The 20,776-nt window shown below is 48.2% G+C and overlaps 1 long non-coding RNA gene across 1 annotated transcript; it reads left to right on the forward strand.

The window, feature by feature from the left end:
* The first annotated feature begins 905 nt into the window (after positions 1-905).
* Positions 906-8,910, forward strand: LOC140642912 (uncharacterized). Its single transcript, XR_012039284.1, has 2 exons — positions 906-1,226; positions 1,341-8,910. It is a non-coding gene; the product is annotated as an uncharacterized lncRNA (long non-coding RNA).
* The last annotated feature ends 11,866 nt before the right edge of the window (positions 8,911-20,776 follow it).

Raw genomic sequence — 20,776 nt, forward strand, 5'->3', positions numbered from 1 at the left:
GACCTCCTGAAACGTCACCTCCCATCTGGGAAGGTCCTTCCCTCTCTGAGGTCCTCTGAGAAAGGCGCTGGGGGTCCCGTCCCCGGTGACCACAGCAGGGCACAGACATGGGTATGGCTAGAGAGGTGGCCACCGGCAGAGGAAGGAGTTCAGAATGAGGAGGGTGCGTGAAGGGCACAGGAGGAAGAGGGGGTTCAAACTGAACCCCACCAGCGTGTCCTCGAGGTGCGGTGGTGGGAGGCTTCTGCCTCAGTAGTCACCCGAAAACAAGCTAAGAGAACGGGGTGGGACCTCGCAGGTGGGTGTATGGGAGCTCCCTTAAAATGGATTCAATTGTGCTGTTTGTTTGAAAATACTCTTAATAAGATGTTGGAAAAATTACTAGCTGGGGGGGGGGGAGAGAGAGAGAGAGAGAGAGAGAGAGAGAGAGGATGAGCAGGGTCTGAGAGAGGCCGCAGAAACCACCCGTGGACTCAGCCATTGTAGACAACTGAGAGCAACTAAGTAAGTCACTGGGGTGTCACCTAGGTCAGCCTCCTTGCTTTCCAGATGGGGAAGTCTCTGTTGTCTCATGTCACTTGGCCAGGCGCAATGGCAACACTTCTGTCACACTGCCAAGCTGCCTCGTGGTTTGGATACAAAACTCCCGAGGATTTTTCCCAAGGCATCCTTCCTGTGCAGAAAGTTCTGTATGCCTCTGACGCCCCCAGATGGGAACAGGTGGGGCTGAGGGGCTGGAGGCTGACCTCCACCTCCCCCCCCGCCGCCCTCCCATGCGGGACAGGGAGCCCCAGATACCTCAAGAAGGCTGGCTGCCACAAGGGATGGGCCAGCCCTGCTCTGAATAAGCCTGCTGTGTGGAAGGAAGCCCCATCACGTGCCCCTGGCAGAAGGGAGGTGCTAGAAGGCCTCTCCAGAAGTGCTTAGACCAGCTTCCGTGGTCATCATTTGCCAATCGCTTTCCCTCCCCAGACTCACACGGCAACTCACGGTGAAGATAAGCGGCCGTGGAGCAGGAGTTAGAAGCGGTCCTTAGTCTTGGACACACTTAGCTTCCACCCCCGCTTGGCGACCTGTTAGCTGCGGACACCGGGCCCCACACTTGGATGCTCAGCTCTGGGGTTCCCTCACCTGCAAACCGGCAGATCGCCTCACCAGGCCTTTGGGAAACGAGCGAAGATGACCTCACACACATCAGGCTCAGCACGGCGTCTTGCGTGTCGAAGGTAAATGACAAGTAACGTGCGAGTGTGTTTATTTATTTTCATATTAAAGAATCCTCCACTTAGCAGCTTTTACCCAGCGAGTAATATCCTCTCTGAACTCGTTCTCTCCTCTAGAAAGCGAAACAAGGAACTCGCACCCCAGAGGCTGCAATGAGAAGGGGGGGCTAAGGATGCAGAGCGCCTGGCTCGGGCCAGGAAGGGCAGGGAGCTGGTTGGTGGCCACGCTCATTACCCGCGGAGCTTGGATGTTGCCTCGGCGTTCTGGTCAGCGCCTGAGTGAAGCTGAGGCTGAAGAGGAACTCGATTTGCTGTCACTGGCCTGTGCTCAATGAGCACGCGTTCCCATGACTCTTCTCCATCACATTTCTTTCCGCAGTAACTGACCTCCAGGTGCTGACCTGGTTTGGTGAGCATTTCGACTTGGAAGAGGCTGTGCCCAAATGGTAGGTCCCATGAAGGACACAGGGCTCCAAAGACATGTTAATATGGCAGCCCCTACCGGCCAGAAATCCTTGGGTTTCCCAGACAAAAAAGCATTCTAGCATGCCTGGGTGGCTCAGTGGTTGAGCATCTGCCTTCAGCTCAGGGCATGATCCCAGGGTCCTGGGATCGAGTCCTGTATCCATCTGCCTGTGTCTCTGCCTCTCTGTGTGTGTCTCTCCTGAAGAAATACATAGAATCTTAAAAAAAAAAAAAAAAAGGCATTCTAGCTAGGGAAAGGCCTCTCAGAGGGTCAGGGTTTCCCATAAGTGTGAGTATGAAGATCAAGGTTCCCGGAGCTCTGAGTCCCCCACATCCACAATCAGAAAGTTCTCCTTCAAAGCTTTATAGCTTGGCCTTTACACATTTTGAAAATGAAAACACCTAGGAATATCCTATAAACTATTGCAGTTATTCTGTTATCAGGAGGAGAGAACTGGCTTTGAAAGGCCTGAGTATACCAAGGTTTGCAGAAAACTATGAAGAATGGAATTAGTTCTGAAAATAAAATTGGGCTCTGGAATTCTAGAACTTACAGGCAGGTGGAACTGAGTTCAAATCCAAGCCAGCACACAATGACCTGTATGAACTGGGGCAAGTGCCTCAACCTCTCTGAGCCCAAAATTTCTTCTATGTAAAATTTGAATAACAATACTTCCTATCTTTTATTGTTAAAGCTCCCTCCTTACTTTAAAATTCACTGTCAAATGAACTAATTGAGAAAATATTTCATAGCTAATTTCCTACTAGAGAGTGGGTGGCTTATTACAGACTCAGTTATGAGAGAAATCCAACTCCTAACTAACTGAAGCTGTATAAAGCCAATAACTTATTGGCTCCTGTAATTAAAGACCAGAGATGGAATGGCTTCAGGCTTAGCTGGATCCAGGAAATGAAACAGAATTTTCCTGGCTGTCTCACCATCCCTCTTTCACACAGGCAGATTTTTCTTTTCTTTTTTAAAGATTTTATTTAGTCATGGGAGACACAGAGAGAGGCAGAGACAGAGGCAGAGGGAGAAGCAGGCTCCCTGCAGGGAGCCCGATGTGAGACTCTGTCCCAGGACCCCAGGATCACAATCTGAGCCAAAAGTAAAGGCAGACAGACGGTCAACTGCTAAGCCACCTAGGTGCCCCCAGATTTTTCTTCTGAATATAATTTCTTTCATGGGGCAAGGGAAGATGACCCCAGCCGTAATCAATAAATTTCCTCCTAGCTTAACAATTCCATGGCAAAAGAGAGCTTCTCCACCTCCCTCTGACACATATATCACCCTATCAATCCCAAGGAAAATTTGAAATGGCACCGTTCTGATCATAGGCCTTCCTTAGACCAATCACTGTTGTTGCAAAATGGAATGCAGTGGTTGATAGGGTCAGAGTTACTTACCTGCCCCCCTAACTAGGGGTGGATGGATTTTCTGCCTCACAGCCCCATGAGGCCTACATGTCTGGCGGAGGGGTTGAGGGCAGGTTTAAAGGTTCTGGACAGTCACAAATCAGAGCTGTCCAGGCTGAGTGTCTGCAGAAGTTCCAAGTTCCTCATGAGAGAGACAAGGTCAAATGAGCTAGGGCTGCCATATGGTCCTTCAAGCACTTGAAGAATGATAGATACCGTATCAGCTATTTGTCCTGTTTTCTGTATGCCCACCACATTTTCAACATTTTGTTATATTTGAGAAATTCCCATCTCCCCATGGTTCCCGTGGAACATGGGAATGTCGGCTGTCCAGGCTTCCTTGAAGTCAAAGCACCTGTGTGTGACCCGGCTCCACCAATCAGATGCCCAGGAAAGACTTGGATAAGGAAGTGAGAACCAGGGAAGGAGGCTCAGTGTGGTGAGGGTGGCCACGGGCCCTCAGTTTAGGGCCAAGTTCTTGGTTCAGAAATGTTCTAGAGGAGCCACAGTGGTGGTGGTATTTTGGTCATCCAGCTGTTTCTACGGTCGTTTCCAGGCATTGATCCTGGAGGCAGAGCCTCGATCCGGGTCCACTAGCTCCTCAACTGATTCTGCGAGTTAATATTCTTTTTAGAAGCTCCTTTTCTGCTCAATCAGCTAGCACGTGTTTCTGTTACTTGCGAGGAAAAGCCCTAATGGCCCTCTAATCTCCCCCGTCCCCCAGCAGGTAGCAGGTGGGAGAAGTGTCTCAGAGGAACAGTTTTCTCCACCTGCCAGGGAAGACCCAGGGGGACCAGAGGGACAGGGGAACTTCGGGAGGACCAGGGTGATGCTGTCAAGTCACCTGCTGGCCCAGCCGCAGCCACAGGATCTTCTTTTTTATTTTAAGATTTTATTTATTTATTAATAGAGACACAGAGAGAGAATGAGAGGCAGAGACCCAGGCAGAGGGAGAAGCAAGCTCCATGCGGAAAGCCTGATGTGGGACTCGATCCAGGGTCTCCAGGATCATGCCCTAGGCTGCAGGCGGCGCTAAACCGCTGCGCCACCAGGGCTGCCCTCAGCCACAGGCTCTTGAACCAAGTTCCTAGGGACATCATGACCAATATTTTTTTGACATGATGACAAGTGTCAGTCTGATGCAAAAGCAATATGACTGGTCATATGTGGATGACTTAGCACTTAGTTATGTGTGGGTGTTTTATTCTTATTGAGACAAATTTCACATAACATAATATTAACCATTTTTAAGATGTACAATTCAATGGCATTTAGTACATTCACAGTGTTGTGTGATGACCACCATCTGTGTCTAGTTCCAAAACATTTCCACTGCCCCCCAGAGGACACCTTGTGCCCATTAAGCAGTCTCTCCTCATTTCCACCTTCCTCCTGGTCCCCGGCAACCACTCATTTGTTTTCAGTCCCTGTAGATTTAGCTTTTCTGGATATTTCACATAAAGGGAAACATACAATAGGTGACATTTGTGTCTGGTCTCTTTCACTCACTGTGATGTTTTTGAGGTTTATCCATGTTGCAGCACGGGTCAACACTGCATTCCTTCTTGTGGCTGAATAGTCCATGGTAGGATATACCACATTTTCCCCATTCATCAGCTGGTGGACATTTAGGGTGGTCTCTGCCTTTTGGTAAATTTTTAAAAGATTTTATTTATTTATTCATGAGACAGAGAGAGAGGCAGAGACATAGGCAGAGGGAGAAGCAGGCTCCCTGCAGGGATCCTAATGCAGGACTCGATTCCAGGACCCCAGGATCACGATCTGAGCTGAAGGCAGATGTTCAATCACTGAGCCACCCAGGCACCCCCTTTTGGTAATTATGGACATGCTCCTAGCCATGGGAAAATAAGGAAGGATGACAGTTGGATGGGACTGCTGGAAACCAATGGGGCAGCTGTGGTGACCAGTCGTGAGACACAGCAGCAATCTTCAGCCTGGACCAGAGACAGTGGTAGAGTCTGGGAGTCTCCTGGTGGGTTCTAAGGGTGATCAAAGAACACAAAACAAATGCCAGGACGGAGAAGAGGTCTGTTGTGGTGGCAGAGGAGCGCACACTTGAGTCTCTGGGAACTTTGAAGGAGAAATGGTGGATCTGAAGGGAGAGTTCCAGTCATTTGGGGCCAGAGACCAGTACAGCAGTCAGTAAAGCACAGCTCTGGAAGCAAATAGGCCAGGTCTTGAATCCTGACTCTCACTCACCAGCCCTGGAACATTGGGGCGGTCATTCACCCTTCTGGATCTAATAACCACCTCTCCTTCACAAGGTAGTTGTGAGGACTAGATGGATGATGTAAGTAAAGCACGATACCAGACACTCGAGAATCCCTTACTACAAGGTAGTTATTATTCTTATTTTTATGGTTTGGCTAGCGTTATTGTGTCTGTGTTGCACCCTAAAGTAGGTATAGGGTGTTAAAATGGTGTAGTAGGTGTGAATCTACTTAGCCCATCAATTTGGTAGTGCAAAATGCCTCTTTCTTCATTTTTCAATGTCAGAACTGAATTTCTTTATCGATTCTCCACTCCTTTGGATGATGGAAACTTAGCTGAGTCAACTGAGGATTTTCCTACTCTCCCTGGGGTAGAGGTGGGGGAGATGGCTAGCCACTGGAAGGGACTTACATTGAACCAAGTTCTAGGGAGGGGTGTCACCTGCCTGGTCTTGGGTCATCTGTCAGCATTCACCTGGAGAAACAGAGTCACAGGATATACTAGGCATCAACTTGTTGCAGCGTGTTGCAAGGCATCAGCTTATGCAATTGTGGGAGCTGGCCTTGTGGGAGGTGAGTCCAAAATCTGTAGGTTGTCAGTAAGGTTGGAACTCTCAACTTGGAACTGCCATCCACAGGTGGAATTTCTTTAGAGGCCCTTCAGTTCTGCTTGGAAAGCCTTTCAACTGATTGAATCAGACTCACTCAGATTATCTAGAATAATCTCCCTTACTTAAAGTAAACTGATTATAGACTAATCACATCTATGTAGTACCTTCACAGCAACACCTGGTGTTGGCCTGAGTCACTGGGGGCTACAGTCTACCCAAATTGACGCAGACACCTGAGCATCGCCATCACCAATCCCCATCTCCGGCGTCCTCTCCACCCAGCCCCTTGGGGTGTCTAGGGCCAGAGGGCCCCCTCTTCACAGCCTCCTCACAACCCAGCACCCTGTGGCGGACAGGAGCAGGGGCTGCGGGGCCAGAGAGTCTGGATCCGAATCCGGCTCTGCCATCACTAGCTGCGGGGCACCCGGCAGGTTACCTAACCTCCACATGCCTGACTCAGGGGGGTAATAATGGTATCTGCCTCCTGTGCTTGTCATGAGGACCAACTGGGCAAGAACACGTTGCAAGGACTTAGAACAGTGGCTGACACAGAAGGTGGGGTAAATATTGTCTCAGCCTGCGCCGGCGCCCTGCCGGATTCCGGAGCTCTGGGGCCTGCTGGCCTCGCTGGGATGACTGCTCTCAGATCTCCAACCTTACCAGATGGTTCTGAGTGCATTACGAGGCCGCCAGGTGAGTGGCCAGGACAGAGGACCCCGGATGACCAGGACAGAGGACGCCCGGTGGCCAGGACAGAGGACCCCCGGGTGACCAGGACAGAGGACCCGGATGGCCAGGACAGAGGACACCCGGGGGGCCAGGACAGAGGACCACGGATGGCCAGGACAGAGGACGCCCGGGGGGCCAGGACAGAGGACCCCGGGGGGCCAGGACAGAGGACCCCGGGGTGACCAGGACAGAGGACCCCCGGGTGGCCAGGACAGAGGACCCCCGGTGGCCAGGACAGAGGACCTCGAGGCACACAGCGCCCCCCGCCCCCGCCAAGCGCTCCGGCGCTGCGCGCCCCCAGAGGAATGCGGGGAGCAACACGGGGAAATACTCGGCTGGGACGCAGGCCGCTCCGCGGCGGGACGCAGAGCAGCAGCACACGGGAGAGGCGTCCTTCTGCGCTCACCCCAAGACTCCTGGGGGGCTCCCTGGGTGGGGGGGCCGCAGCCGGGAAGCGGGTGCCAGCACCCGTGTCCGCAGCCGCGCGCCTCCAGGGGGCGCCCTGCGCTGCGCTGCGCCCGCGGGACACGCCGCCCTTCCTGCAGCGGGCTGGGTGCGGACCGCGGGAGTCTGGGACTCAGGGTGGGGCCGCGGCCGTGACTTCATCTGCCCTGCCAGCCTGGAGGACGCCAGTCACGTGGCCCTGCCCGGTTTCCCGGGGCGGGGACCGGGGAGGAGGAGCTGCGCGTTCCTGCGCGCCCGCTGTGGTTACCTCTGCCCCCTTCAATTTAGTCCCTGAATTAGCGTCCTTAGGTCTGATGGTGCCTGTGTCCCTCTCCCCCAGGAGCCGAGGGAGCTTTATTTAGCCTCTCCAGACCCCCTGGGGTGCCTGATGGGAAAGCAGCCCCTGTGAGGCCGCAGGGTCCCTCCCTGCCAGGTCCATCACCTGCGCGTCACCCAGCCTGGCCTTGTGCTCATGAGGCATCCTCTCTGGGATGGACCCAGGCCACCGCAAGCTGGAGGGAAAGGAGAGGATCGAGTTCAAAAGTGGCACCTCCTGGGGCTTTGTTAACTATTCTTCCCTTTTGGGTCCCTGCGTGCTCAGTGGTTGCGCGTCTGCCTTCAGCTGAGATCGTGATCCCGGCGTCCTGGGATCCAGTCCCATCGGGCTCCCTGCAGGGAGCCACTTCTCCCTCTGCCTGTGTCTCTCCTCTCTCTCTCTCTCATGAATAAATAAAGTAAATCTTAAAAAAAAAAAAAAAAAAAAAAAGAATTCCCTTTACTAACTCCCCAGCCAGGGCTCCTGGAGGAGGCTGGCGCCCTCAGACTGCAGAGTCCTGCCTGGGCGGTCAAGAGGCGGTCCTACAGGCCCCTCAATGAGTTCATCAGTCCCTCATGAAAATCGGACCCGCAAGGCCTCCTCCATGCTTGAAGAGAGGCAGGCTGGGCTCAGGGAAGGAGCCTGAGATTGGGAAACAAGTAGGCCTGAGGCCATGTTTGGAATCTTGTTTCTGCTGATACCATCTTGACCCTGATTTAAGTTCTACCAGCCTCAGTTTTCTCATCTTTAAGATGGGCCTCATAAAACCCACCTCTTAGGATTACAGAAGAGGTACGTGAAGTGCCTAGCACAGTACCTGGCATGTTGTGGACAGCTGATAAATAATTGTTGAATAAATAAATAATTTACATATAAATATAGAAGTTAAAGAAATGTGTATTTATTTAATTTGTGATATATATTTATATATAAATTAAGTAGTCAATTAATCAATAAAAATTGTAGATAGACTCTCCAGGTTATAGATCCATAGAATTGGAAACACCTTACAGATGATGGCCTAACCCCCTCCTATGAGATGTTTATGGTTTTCCTAGATCTACTTAGCATGGCAGAGTGGTTAAGAATGTGGACTACAGGGCCAAGCCACTTGGTTCAACTCTTGCCCTGACACTAATGAGGTGTATGATTTTGGGCAACTTAATCTCTGTGCCTCAGTTTCCTCATCTGTAAAATGGAGATAATGGTGTCTATGTTATAGATTGCTGGAAAGATTAATGAGAGAAAACCTGAAAAATATTTATTTCAGTATACAATAAAGGCTCAGCAAATGTTAGCTATTGTAACAAATACCATTAAGAAATGTGTCACCCACAGGTCATCTCATCCAGAGATTAGTAGTGTCCAAAGTTTTTTTTTTTTTTTTTTTTTTTCTAAATAAAAACTTAGGTAGATGTCAGATCATTTATTCGTTCATTCATTCATTTGTTCAACAAATAAATATTGAATGTCTACTCTGGGCCAAGCTTCATTCTCAGTATTGAAGATAAAGACCTCAAGCATCTCTGCTTTCAGAGAGCATACATGGTACCGAAGGGGAGCATAAAATACACAAACAAGGAAACAAATATAAATCCATAACACACCCAGTGGTGATAAGGCTAAGCAGAAGACTAAGACAGGGTACTTCTACAGTTTGGTGACTTGCTTCCTGCTAAGGGGCCAAGAGTTTTACTCAACATTGCTTTTGTATCATTGCATCTGTCAATAAGGTTTTTAAAAGGCAAATAAGGAGATCCCTGGGTGGCGCAGCGGTTTGGCCCAGGGTGCGATCCCGGAGACCCAGGATCGAGTCCCATGTCGGGCTCCCGGTGCATGGAGCCTGCTTCTCCCTCTGCCTCTCACTCTCTCTCTCTCTGTGTGACTATTATAAATAAATAAATTAAAAAAAAATAAAAGGCAAATAATGTGTTAGGTAATAATGCCCTGTCTCCCTCCAGTCTCTACCCACAGTACTTTGTACAAACTTCATTTATATAGAATTTAACATGCAAGATGCCTAGGTGGCTCTGCGGTTGAGCATCTGCCTTCCGCTCAGGGTGTGATCCCAGGGTCCGGGGATCTAGTCCTGCATCTCGCTCCCCACAGGGAGCCTGCTTCTCCCGCTGCCTGTGTCTCTGCCTCTCTCTGTGTGTCTCTCACCAATAAATGAATGAAATCTTAAAAAAGAAAAAAAAAAAAACTTGATATGCCATAGAGGTTCATAGGGCCTTCTCAACAATTCAGAAATCCCCAAACGGCAAACTGAACTGTGGTTTGTTAAATCATTTGGTTTTAAAACCCGTTCTACATGGACGTGAGGCTATTTATAGTCTTTTTTTTTTTTAACTGTATTTAATGTGAATATCCATACATGTCACTGCAGTAATATAAGGGCATTTTTAAAAAAGATTTTATTTATTTATTCATGAGAATACACAGAGAGGAGAGAGAGAGAGAGAAAGAGGCAGAGACACAGGCACAGGGAGAAGCAGGCTCCATGCAGGGAGCCCGATGCGGGACTCGATCCCGGGTCTCCAAGATCACGCCCTGGGCTGTCGGCGGCGTTAAGCGGCTGAGCCACTGGGGCTGTCCTATAAGGGCATTTAATTCCCAAGTATTCCTACAGGCCCACGGAGGTGTTATGAGAACAGTGGTATTATTATTATCTTTCCAAAATCTGATAAATTCTGAAATCCAAAACCCATTGATCCTCGAGGATTTGGAATGAGGGACTGTGGACTTGTATTTTGTTCTCCTGAGCATGTCCACCTCTTCTGCTTGATTGATATCTGTGATGATGGATATCATATCCCAAACACATCTGTGTTCCCAGATTTCAGCAGAGCGCCTGGTGTGTGGTCACATGCAGCAAACTCTGTGGGATAAGTTGATTTTCTGAATTTTCCATAACTCCGTGGAGAACTCCCACATCACATCTTACGGAGCAGATTGGATCTCGGCATTCGAGGGTAATGTTCAGGTTACAGTGACAGATTGGCTGTAGGCATCTAATTTTGCTCCTTCCCGAAACCCCACTAGGACTTCTGGAAGAAGGATTGAAAAAAAAAAAAAAAAAAAACAAATCAAAACAAAACCCCACAATGTCAAGAAAACAGGATGGGAAACCACAGCCACAAGAGGAGATGCAGAGTGGTAACTCACTTGGCAGGCCTGGGAAAGCCAAGAAAAGCAGCCGTGGGAAGGGCTGAGCACAGACCTGATTTACACAGCGGACTCAGCCCAAGACAAAGAAACTGGCAGCACCAGGTCCCCTCTGTGAGTAAGGGTGGGGGTTGGAGGCCAGTGCTAAAGTAAGAAGAACTGAGCATGCTCTCTAGGAAGCAGTTAGGTCCTCGACCCCCTCTTCCACCCAACAATCCCCCACATTCGCCTGCAACTGGTCCTCCTCCACACTGGGAGAAGCCTGGAAGATTCTTTTCAGGAGAGGATGGAACAGACTGGGGGACACTCAGCACAGCAAGGACAAGGGTATGGCCCAGAAAATGAGGAATAAAGGAACCATATGTAGGTCACTGCCGAATGTGGAAACACCACACCCTCACTGCCACCACCCCCGCCCCCGTCCCCCTCAGTTGGTGCCTAGAACTCTGGCAGCCAAAGCCTTACCCTCCAGGAAGGGAGTTGGAAGATGTCTGGCTGAAAGGAACAACTTAGAAACACTGACATACTGGATTTCCCAACAAATAGCACCCCCAGATTACCCTGCTATGAAGCTCCAAGTAGACTGTCCTTCATGTGCTCAAAGCTTCCCATTAGCTTTTTCATATTTCATTGACAGCTGGGCTAAGGAATACTTCATGTCTGGGCACAACTTGAACATTGAAGAGAGACACCAAAGCAAACAGGATAAAAGTATCCTGGGACAAACAGACACAGGGAGGTTTTTTGTTGTTATTGTTGTTGGTGGTGGTGGTTTGTTTTTTAAGATTTTATTTACTTATTTTTTTAAGAGATTTTATTTATCCATTTGACAGAGAGAGAGAGCAGAAGCAGGGAGAGCTGCAGGCAGTGGAAGAGGCAGAAGCAGACTCCCCACTAAGCAGGGAGCCCAATGCAGGGCCAATCCCAGGACCCCAGGATCATGACCTGAGCTGAAGGCAGATGTCCAACCCACTGGGCTACAAAGGCACTCCAGATTTTATTTATTTGACAGAGAGAGAGAGCACAAGCAGGGGAAGTATAAGGCAGGGGGAGAGGGAGAAGCAGATTCCCCCTGGAACAGGGTAACCTGATGCAGGGCTCAATCCCGGGACCCTGGGACCATCACCTGAGGTGAAGGCAGATGCTTAACCAACTGAGCCACCCAGGTGCTGGGAGGTGGGTTTTTGTTTTTGTTTTTGTTTTTGTTTTTAAAGCATCATGCCATCAGGGAGATGAGAAAAGATTATTGCATCCCTGAACCAAAACAAAAATAGGAGAGCTTTATAAAACATTCAAAGGTTTAGGAAAAGCTTTAGAAATTAAAGATAAGTGTGTTGAGATAAAAATAGTAAAAGAGGGGCACCTGGGCGGCTCAGTTGGCTAAGCACCTAGGTCATGATCCTGGAGTCCTGGAATCGAGTCCCACATCGGGCTGTCTGCTCGGTGGGGAGCCTGCTTCTCCCTCTCCCTCTGCCTGATGCTCCCCCTGCTTGTGCTCTCTCACTGTCAAATAAATGAATAAAATCTTTTAAAAAAAATAGTAAAAGAGCTGGAAGATCAAGTTGGAGAAACACCTGAGAATTTAGACAAAGACGTGGAAGCCAGAAACAAACACGATGAGTGGAAGTCCGGACTGGGGATCCAATAGCAGATTAGCAGGGGCTCCAGAAGAAGAGGGCAGGGAAAGTGGAGAGGAGGGGATCACTTGGGAAAATCTCAACAAATTCTGCAGAATGCAAGTTTCCAAACCCAAGGGCCCTGTGTCCTGTGATGGATGAACACAGACCCAAATCAAGGTGCATCACTAAAATTCCAAAATACCGAGGAAGACAAGATTTGACATCTTCCAGAGGGAAAACAAAACAAAACAAAACAAAAAACAGAACAGCTCCAGATGTCTCATAACAACTCTCAGGGCTAGAGGATGGCCTAGTGCCTTCAAAAGTCTGAATGAAAATAGTCTTTAATCTGGAATTCTATTCTCAGTGAAGGTATAAGCCAGTTATGTAAGTTTGACAAAAACATCTTCAGCTATCTAAAATCCCCAAATACTTTCCAGTGCAACTTTCCTCAGAAAGCTACTGCAGGATAAGCCCCACCAAAACAGAGAATGTCAGCCACTAAGTGGGAAGATGTGGGTTCAGTAAACAGGAGACCTATCACATGAGAGAGTGACAGTCATGCCTCAGACTCAGAGCAACCAGTTCAAGCCATCTAGAGTCCTGGGCCTCAGCATACAGACATGTGTTTGGGGCATTATCGGCAGGGTCCTAGCTTGAAGAAGAGAAAGCCTGGATAAGCAGAACGCCAAGTGTTTTCTAGATCAGAGTTGCTTTGGCCAGAAGTTGAGGAATTTCTGTTCTTCCAGTGGTTCTCTGAGAGTGTTACAATTGCGTGAGGGTATACAGCTTCGACCCATTCCCAAGGCCTGGAGAGAGGTGGTGGAGCTGAGAAGCAAGGCAAAAACAAAACCAATAGAGTCACTGTCTCCCTGTGAATGCATTTCTGTCATGGCTAACCCTACAGCCCTTTCAGATGCCCTGGTAACACCCACTGACTTCCCTGGAAGCTGCCCTTGTGAATAAGGAGCCACATTGCCATCCCACCCTGAGTCCAGGTCATTGTCTCCTGGGAGATTTCGTCTATTAGTAGCAATACTACCCTTTCCCTACATTGGCTTGAGCTTGCTTCCCACTTTTGCAAAAGTAAACAATGTATTTACGGATAAACACATAGCCACATGCAGATGGAGGATTGCCAAGAAGTGGGAGGGAATACTTAAGATTCAGACTAGGGCTTACCTCTGTGAGGAGAGCAATGCTGTCTTGTAGGGGCTCCGGGTGGGATTTTTTTTTTAAGATTTTATTTATTTATTTGAGAGAGGGAGAGAGCAAGAGAGCACCAGCAGGGGAAGAGGGAGGGGGAGAAGCAGACTCTCTGCTGAGCAGAGAGCCTGACCCAGGACTCGATCCCAGGATCCCGGGATCATGACCTGAGCTTAAGGCAGATGCTTAACTGGCTGAGCCACCCAGGCACCTCTCAGGGTGGAGTTTTTAAGCTACCAGAAGAAGTAATCTTATTTCTTAACCAATTTCTTATTTATTTATTTATTTATTTATTTATTTATTTATTTGTTTGAGAGAGAGACTGAGAGCCTGAGTGGAGCACCTGGCAGATGGAGAGGAGAAGGAGACTCCCTGCTCAGTGGGGAGCCCAACATGGGGCTCAATCCCAAGATCCTGAGATCAAGACCTGAGCTGAAGGCAGATACTTAACTGAGCTATCCAGGTGCCCTTTTAACCAATATCTTTTTTTTTTTTTTTAAGATTTAATTTATTTATTCATGACACACACACACACACACACACACACGAGGCAGAGACGGACAGAGGGAGAAGCAGACTCCCTCCAGGGAGCCCCATGAAGGACTCAATTCCAGGACCCCGGGATCATGCCCTGAGCTGAAGGAAGATGCTCAACTACTGAGCCACCCAGCTGCCTGCAATAAAAATTTTAAGTTTACGATAAATGAAGGGATTTTATTTTTTTAAAGGTTTTATTTATTTATTCATGAAGACACAGAGAGAGAGAGAGAGGGAGAGAGACAGAGACACAGACAGAGGGAGAAGCAGGCTCTACCATGCAGGGAGCCTGATGTGGGACTCGATCCTGGGTCTCCAGGATCAGGCCCTGGGCTGAAGGCGGCGCTAAACCGCTGATCCACCTGGGCTGCCCAATGAAGGGATTTTAAAGGCAACGCAGGGAAATTAGATATTTGTTTATAGGTTTATTTCTTAATTGTATCACCTTATTTGGTATTGTAAGCTGCCCCTCCTCTTCCCATCACCACTTCCCTGCCTCCATCACTTGCCCCTCATCCTCGGACTCTTCCAATTCTTCTATCCTGATTTACTTTTCTTTTTTCTTATGATACTCATAACCTTCTAATAGTGGGTCTCAAAATTTTTGTTCCGAGGCCCATTTTATGCTTTTAAATATTATTGAAGACTTCAAAAAACTCTTGCTTATGTGTGTTGTATCTATTGACATTTTCCATGTCTGAAACTAAAACTGAGAAAATGTCAAAACACAAGACTCAAAAGCACACAGACATTAGGTAGCCTCTGGAAAACTCCACATACAGTTGTGAGAGAATGAGAGTGAAAAAAGGTGAAGTCACATTCAGTATTGTTATGAAGATAGTTTTGACCTTGGTGAGCCCTGGAAAGGGCCTGAGGAGCCTCCAGGAGTGCCTGGGACTCTACTTTGAGAACCACTGTTTAGCACGATGACCAGCACATAGCAAGCACTACTCAACAAATACATAACTCGGTGCCTGCTCTGCAGAAAGCCTTCTGCTAGGAGCTGTTGGTGATACACAAATAAGAAAGACCCAGCCCCTCCCCTTGAAGCACGTCTCCAGAAGCCCAGAAGGACTTCTGATAGTAGAAGATTTGTGCTCAACCTAATTCTGTTTCTCTGGAAACCCTTTCAGGGCAGTAGTCCTGGTGTTAGTCCAAGAGTGTGTAGCCAGCCTACTTTCTTAACCAGTCTGGAGGGCTTTCTGACACATGTGGGTGTTTCTCCCAAAGGCTGCTGCTCACTGCCTTAGCAATGATGAGAGATGAGTGCATATGGCCTCTTCTGAGCAGAACCAAAGCGATCAGTGCAGGGAGGAGACATGACTTGGGGGTGGGGGTGGGGGGGTGCTGTCACATGACTTTGGGTGCCTTGCTTTGCAAATCAGTTTCTTCATCAGCTAATTGGGGCTACCCAGCTAGAGGCTAGTCCATAGGAGATGGCTAAGAGTGCTTCCAGTGTTAACCTTCTATGGTTCTACTAATGTAGAATTCTAAGCACTTACTCCTGAGTTGTCTGTCTGATGAGTGTATCAACCCAGCTGAGCCTGCTTTGAAGACATTTGATCTCCTGCCCAGAAAACCTCAGGGCCACTGGAGTCATTTGGGATAGTGGAGCAATAAGAAAAACAAACTGGAATCCCATCACACGACGTAATGATGAAAATGAAGTCCACCCTACATTTCATCTGGAATCCAATTTCGGCTAAGCCAAGTCCTGACAATTTAAGCCTTAGATAGACTCCAGTGAGAAGAGCTGATATGATTAATTCTCATAAAGTTTATTTCATTTATTCATTCATTCAACAAATGTTATTGAGCAGTGATTCTTTGTCATTTGTTATGTGGGACACTGAGAATACCAGTATGGATAAAATGCACTTAGAATGTATTTTATCGTAAATGCAGTTAAAATGCACTTGAGAGCTCAGTTAACTTTTCCAAATAATTAGTTGCCAGCATTTAAATATCTGGAGATTTCACATAAAAATCTACATTTCTGACATTATATGAAAATTAGCTTTCCATTTCTTCCCCAGCCATCATCACTTGTACAGTCCTACACTCCCTGCCTGACTCTGTGGGCATTTGAGTTTGCGCCTGGATGTACAGCTGGAGGGGAAGACAGACATGCTAATAAGGAACAACGTGTGAAACGCTTCGCCGGAACTGCTGCCGAGTGCTAAGGGAGCATGCTTAGCACATCCGCCCTGTGACCTGCACATTTCCAAAGGTTAGAGTAGGAGAGAGAGAGGGAGAGGGATTCCAGCTCCCTGAGAACCCCTCGTCTAGGAGGGAGGCAGACAGCTGATGCAGACCTGCGGTGCCATGCCAGTGGCACGGGCCACAGTGCTGTCGTGGGGTCATAAAGAAGCAATTCATCTCACCAAAGTTGGGAGTGGAACAGATTCCACATTCCAAGCAGTGTCGAGAGAGAATCAGCTCATGTAGGTGGGGGGTAAGGAGCTGTGATTGGATTGACTCTTCAAGGCATGGAACTCCAGCGTGCCTGCCTCTGACAGATGTACACCGCCGAAGCCCAGTGTTATTATTAACACCCTCCTAGTTTTATCTCCTCAAGCCGGTATTCCCTTGAAGGCCTTTCCATCTGCTGTTCTCTCTGCATGGACTAGTCTCCCTCCAACTCTTTCCATGACTGGCACCTTCTTGTCATTGAGCTCTTAGCTTCAAAGTGACCTTCTCAGAGAAGAAGCCTTTTCTGTTCTCCTAATCAAACCTAGCTCCCCGGGCAGCCCTGGTGGCACAGTGGTTTGGCACCGCCTGCAGCCCGGGGTGTGATCCTGGAGACCCTGGATCGAGTCCCACGTCGGGCTCCCTGCATGGAGCCTGCTTCTCCCTCTGCCTGTGTCTCTACCTCTCTCTGTGTCTATGAATAAAAAACAAAACAAAACCCTAACTCCCCACTGTCCCTCAATCCCGTCATCCTTTTCTGATTCTACCACTATCCAACATTATTACTGTTTATTTTCTGTCTCTCCCCCCACTCGAATATAAGCTCTATGGGAGCAAGGATCTGGTCTGTCCTCTGTACCCTCATGTCTCTGGCACTTACAGTAATCCTGCCTCTTAGAAGCCGCTCAGCGTTTGTTGAATGTGAATGAACTGTGTACGAGACATGATGATGGATATGGAGGGACAGTTGAGAAATCCTAAATGACAGGCTGGAAAGAAAGAGAGGCACCAGGATGTCTAAGGCAGTGGCTGGCTGACACCAGCTGAGATGGCCACAGAGTCAAGGTGGTTTGACAAGAAGCCAGAAGCCTCCCCACAAGAGCTAGAGGAGCTGGCACTGGACGGCCAAAACGTGGCAGTGCCTGGAGGAGACTCCTCTCTGAGCCCCACTTGGCTTATCCACAAAATTGAGGATGATAATATGATACCAACCTTACTTGGTTATTTTGAGAATAAATAAGAGAGATTCAGTTTAGGAGAGTGCTTGGTGGGGCACCTGGATGGCTCAGTGGTTGAGCATCTGCCTTTGGCTCAGGTGGTGATCTGGGATCCTGGGATCGAGTCCCGCATCAGGCTCCCTGCTCAGTGGGGAGCCTGTTTTTCCCTCTGCCTATGTCTCTGCCTCTCTCTCTATGTCTCTCATGAATAAATAAAATCTTGGGGGAAAAAAAGAGAGTGCTTGGTATGCAAATGTTAATTATTTTATTTATTTCTATAGTCTGGAGGTTGGTTGGTTGGTTATAGATGTACATATGTAAATACGTATTCACACTTATTAAGCCATGAATTCATCAGGAAGAGTCTCAGCAGTGGCTCAGAATCCTTTCTGTTGGTTCTTACAAAGCATACTTCCCTGAGTGGGTAAGCTGGCTCTTGAGTTGAGTGCACGTACCTTTCTCTTTGGCTTCCTTCTTTTCTTCTGATAATTTTCCTTCCCACATTTCAGGGAGCTTTCTCGGCTCTTAGAACACTTAATATGCTCAATATAGACACCAATTCTCTTAGCAGAAATCTTGCCCTTAGTATGCTTACTACAATGCCAGAAGCATGCTGGGTGACATCGAAGACCCTTCCTGTTTCGCCATGGTAACAGGGGTTGGGCATTCCTTTTGAATAGTGCCCATTCCCTTCATGTCTGCAACATCACCTTTCTTGTCGACTCGCACGTATGTGTTGAAGGAACCATTCCACATTTTCTAGAAGGCCCAGAGAACACATAGCGGTGCCTCTCCTCTTTCCCTTAACATTGGTCATTTGGGTATATCACTGGGAGGTGGCTGTTCTGGAAGAAAGGAAGGTAGGTGTCAGTTATTGCTCAAGACTAGTTTTGCATCCATGCTGTGTTTTGTGCTGTGAACCTAAGTAGGCAGAAGAACTGCTGGAGAACCATGAGAGATCAGGAAATAGGTTTCTCATAGGAGGAACATCCCTCCCTGTTTCAGTTGGGTTTTTTTTTCAAAACAGATCCTGACCCAGGGATTTGAGTGCAGTGGTTTATTTGGGTCATGACCCCAGGAAGCACAGTGAAGCAGCAGGGAAGGAAGACAGGGAAGAAGAAGGAGAGGGGCAGCCCAGGTGGCTCAGCAGTTTAGTGCTGCCTTCAGCCCAGGGCTTGATCCTGGAGACCTGGGATCGAGTCCCGCATTGGGCTCCCTGCATGGAGCCTGCTTCTCCCTTCTGCCTGTGTCTCTGCCTCTCTCTCTCCCTCTCTCTCTCTGTCTTTCATGAATAAATAAATTAAAAAATCTTTAAGAAAAAAAGGAGAGAAAAAGACACGTTTATGAGCAAATTAACATTGTAGGCCACTGGGACTCACTCCCATTGTGGATGCTTTGAGGGATTGTGTAGAAATACCTCAAAATTGTCCTACAAAGAGATGAGGAAGATGGGAACTTTATACACCAACTTCTGTTTCTCCTTGGTTAAGGGGTGCCCTTGGCTAAGGGGTGCTCCTGGAAATCCTGGCTCAATGAGGCAGGCATATTCCTGCAACCAAAGAAAGCCCTTCTTTCCAGTTAGGGAGCAAGTGACAAGTGTGGAATGTGTGGGAATTGTCAGCAGAACCCACAGGTGACTTTCAAGGTAGGCCACAACAGCATCTGCTACTTCTCTTTTGGCCTTTGGGTGCAGATTGGGAAAAATGAATCCCACGTCTTCAGTTTCCCCAAGGGAGAAGGAATGTAGTCATTATATTCTTATTAAAAAAATTTATTGCCGCTCCCTTCAGAAGGATTAAACATCCCCGAGCTATTGAGGGCAGGCTTGGCCACATAACTTGCTTTGGCCGATGGAATGAGAGAATACGGGTGTGCCTTTTCCTTCATGGGGCCCACTGCCCTCCTCTCTTCCCTCTGCCACAGAACAGTAATGACCAAGACACAGAACAGCCCATCACCCTGGGTCTCAGAGTGAAGACAACATACTGCCAGCCCACAATGGATATATGAACAAGAAATCTTCGTGGTTGTAAGCCACCGAGAATTTAGAGATATTGCCTCCTGTCACATACCTTAGCTGGCTCCTAATAGAAGGAGTGATTTATCTGATTGGGGACTAGGGAAGAAAAACTGGACGTGGCTTGGCTCAGCACCGTCCTTACTCTTTCTTCAGATCTGCTTGACCCTGAGAGCAGGGGTTTCTGATTAGCTGTGTACCCCATGCAGCGAGGGGTCTGTCCCTGCAGGGACAGCTTGTGGTTTTCCAGCTATGCCTGTGGCTTGGTGGTTGAGCATGTCTCATTCAGAAGTGGAGATTCACAGCACATCCCTTTGGCTGTACACTCAAACCTTGTGTTTATCAGTAATAAATCAAACATTTTTATTTCCTCTGTCTGTCTCTTGTGTCCATCTTTAAATTGGTTCCTGACCTGATAGAGAAGAGAGGTGCTATTTAGTGAGCCCCTGTTAGCCCCCAAAGTCTCTGCATGGTTCCACGAATAAAATGGCTTTTTTTTTTTGGGATGGCTAGGTGGCTCAGTTGGTTGAGCATCTGACTCTTGGTTTCAGCTCAAGTCATGATCTCAGGGTCCTGAGATGGAGCCTGGCATTAGGCTCTGGGCTGGGCATGGAGCCTGCTTAAGAGTCTTTCTCTCCTTCTCCCTCTGCCTCTCACCCTCTCCTCCCCAAAGGCTTTTTCCACCTTACTGGCTTTTGCCTGCCTTGCACTGTGGCATTTTTCATGCTCAGCTTCATTTTGTTTTTTGTTTTAAGATTTTATTCATTTGACTGAGCAAGAGAGCACACGCAGGGGGAATAGCAGAGGGAGAGGGAGAAGCAGGCTCCCTGCTTAGCGTGGAGCTCCATCCCAGGACCCTGGGATCATGACCTGAGCCAAAGGCAGATTCTCAACCACTGAGCCCCCCAGGCGCCCCTCAGCTTCATATTGTACATTAACATCAATAACAAATGGCAATGACAACTTTACTTGTGTGTTTACTCTGTGAGCGCGCAGAGGGCAACATCACAGGGGTTCTGGCTGAAAGCACTGTTAAGTCAGAAAAATGGGAACAGGGAGAGGAACACGCCTATTTCTACCTTGCCTTTCACTGTTTTTTCCTTTTCTTCTCTTTTCTTCATCTCTACCTCCTTTGTTCTTCCCCATAAAACCTACAAGAGTCAACTTCCTGGGCTTAAACCAGAGTTGATAAGTTAAGGGATGCTGTATTCATTCAATCATTACTTAAAAAACATCTCGGTATGGCAGGTATTATGGAGATGTTTGTTCTTGTTTCCTTTCTCATCACTCTCCTTTGACATCAGGCTTTGAATGTTATCCAAAGATAATACTTAGTATTTTCTTCAAATTGGTGTCATTTTATGCACCTTTAATTTCATAGGCTTTAATC

The sequence above is a fragment of the Canis lupus genome, chromosome 11 (assembly GCF_048164855.1).
Source record: "Canis lupus baileyi chromosome 11, mCanLup2.hap1, whole genome shotgun sequence".
Taxonomy (NCBI): Eukaryota; Metazoa; Chordata; class Mammalia; order Carnivora; family Canidae; genus Canis; species Canis lupus.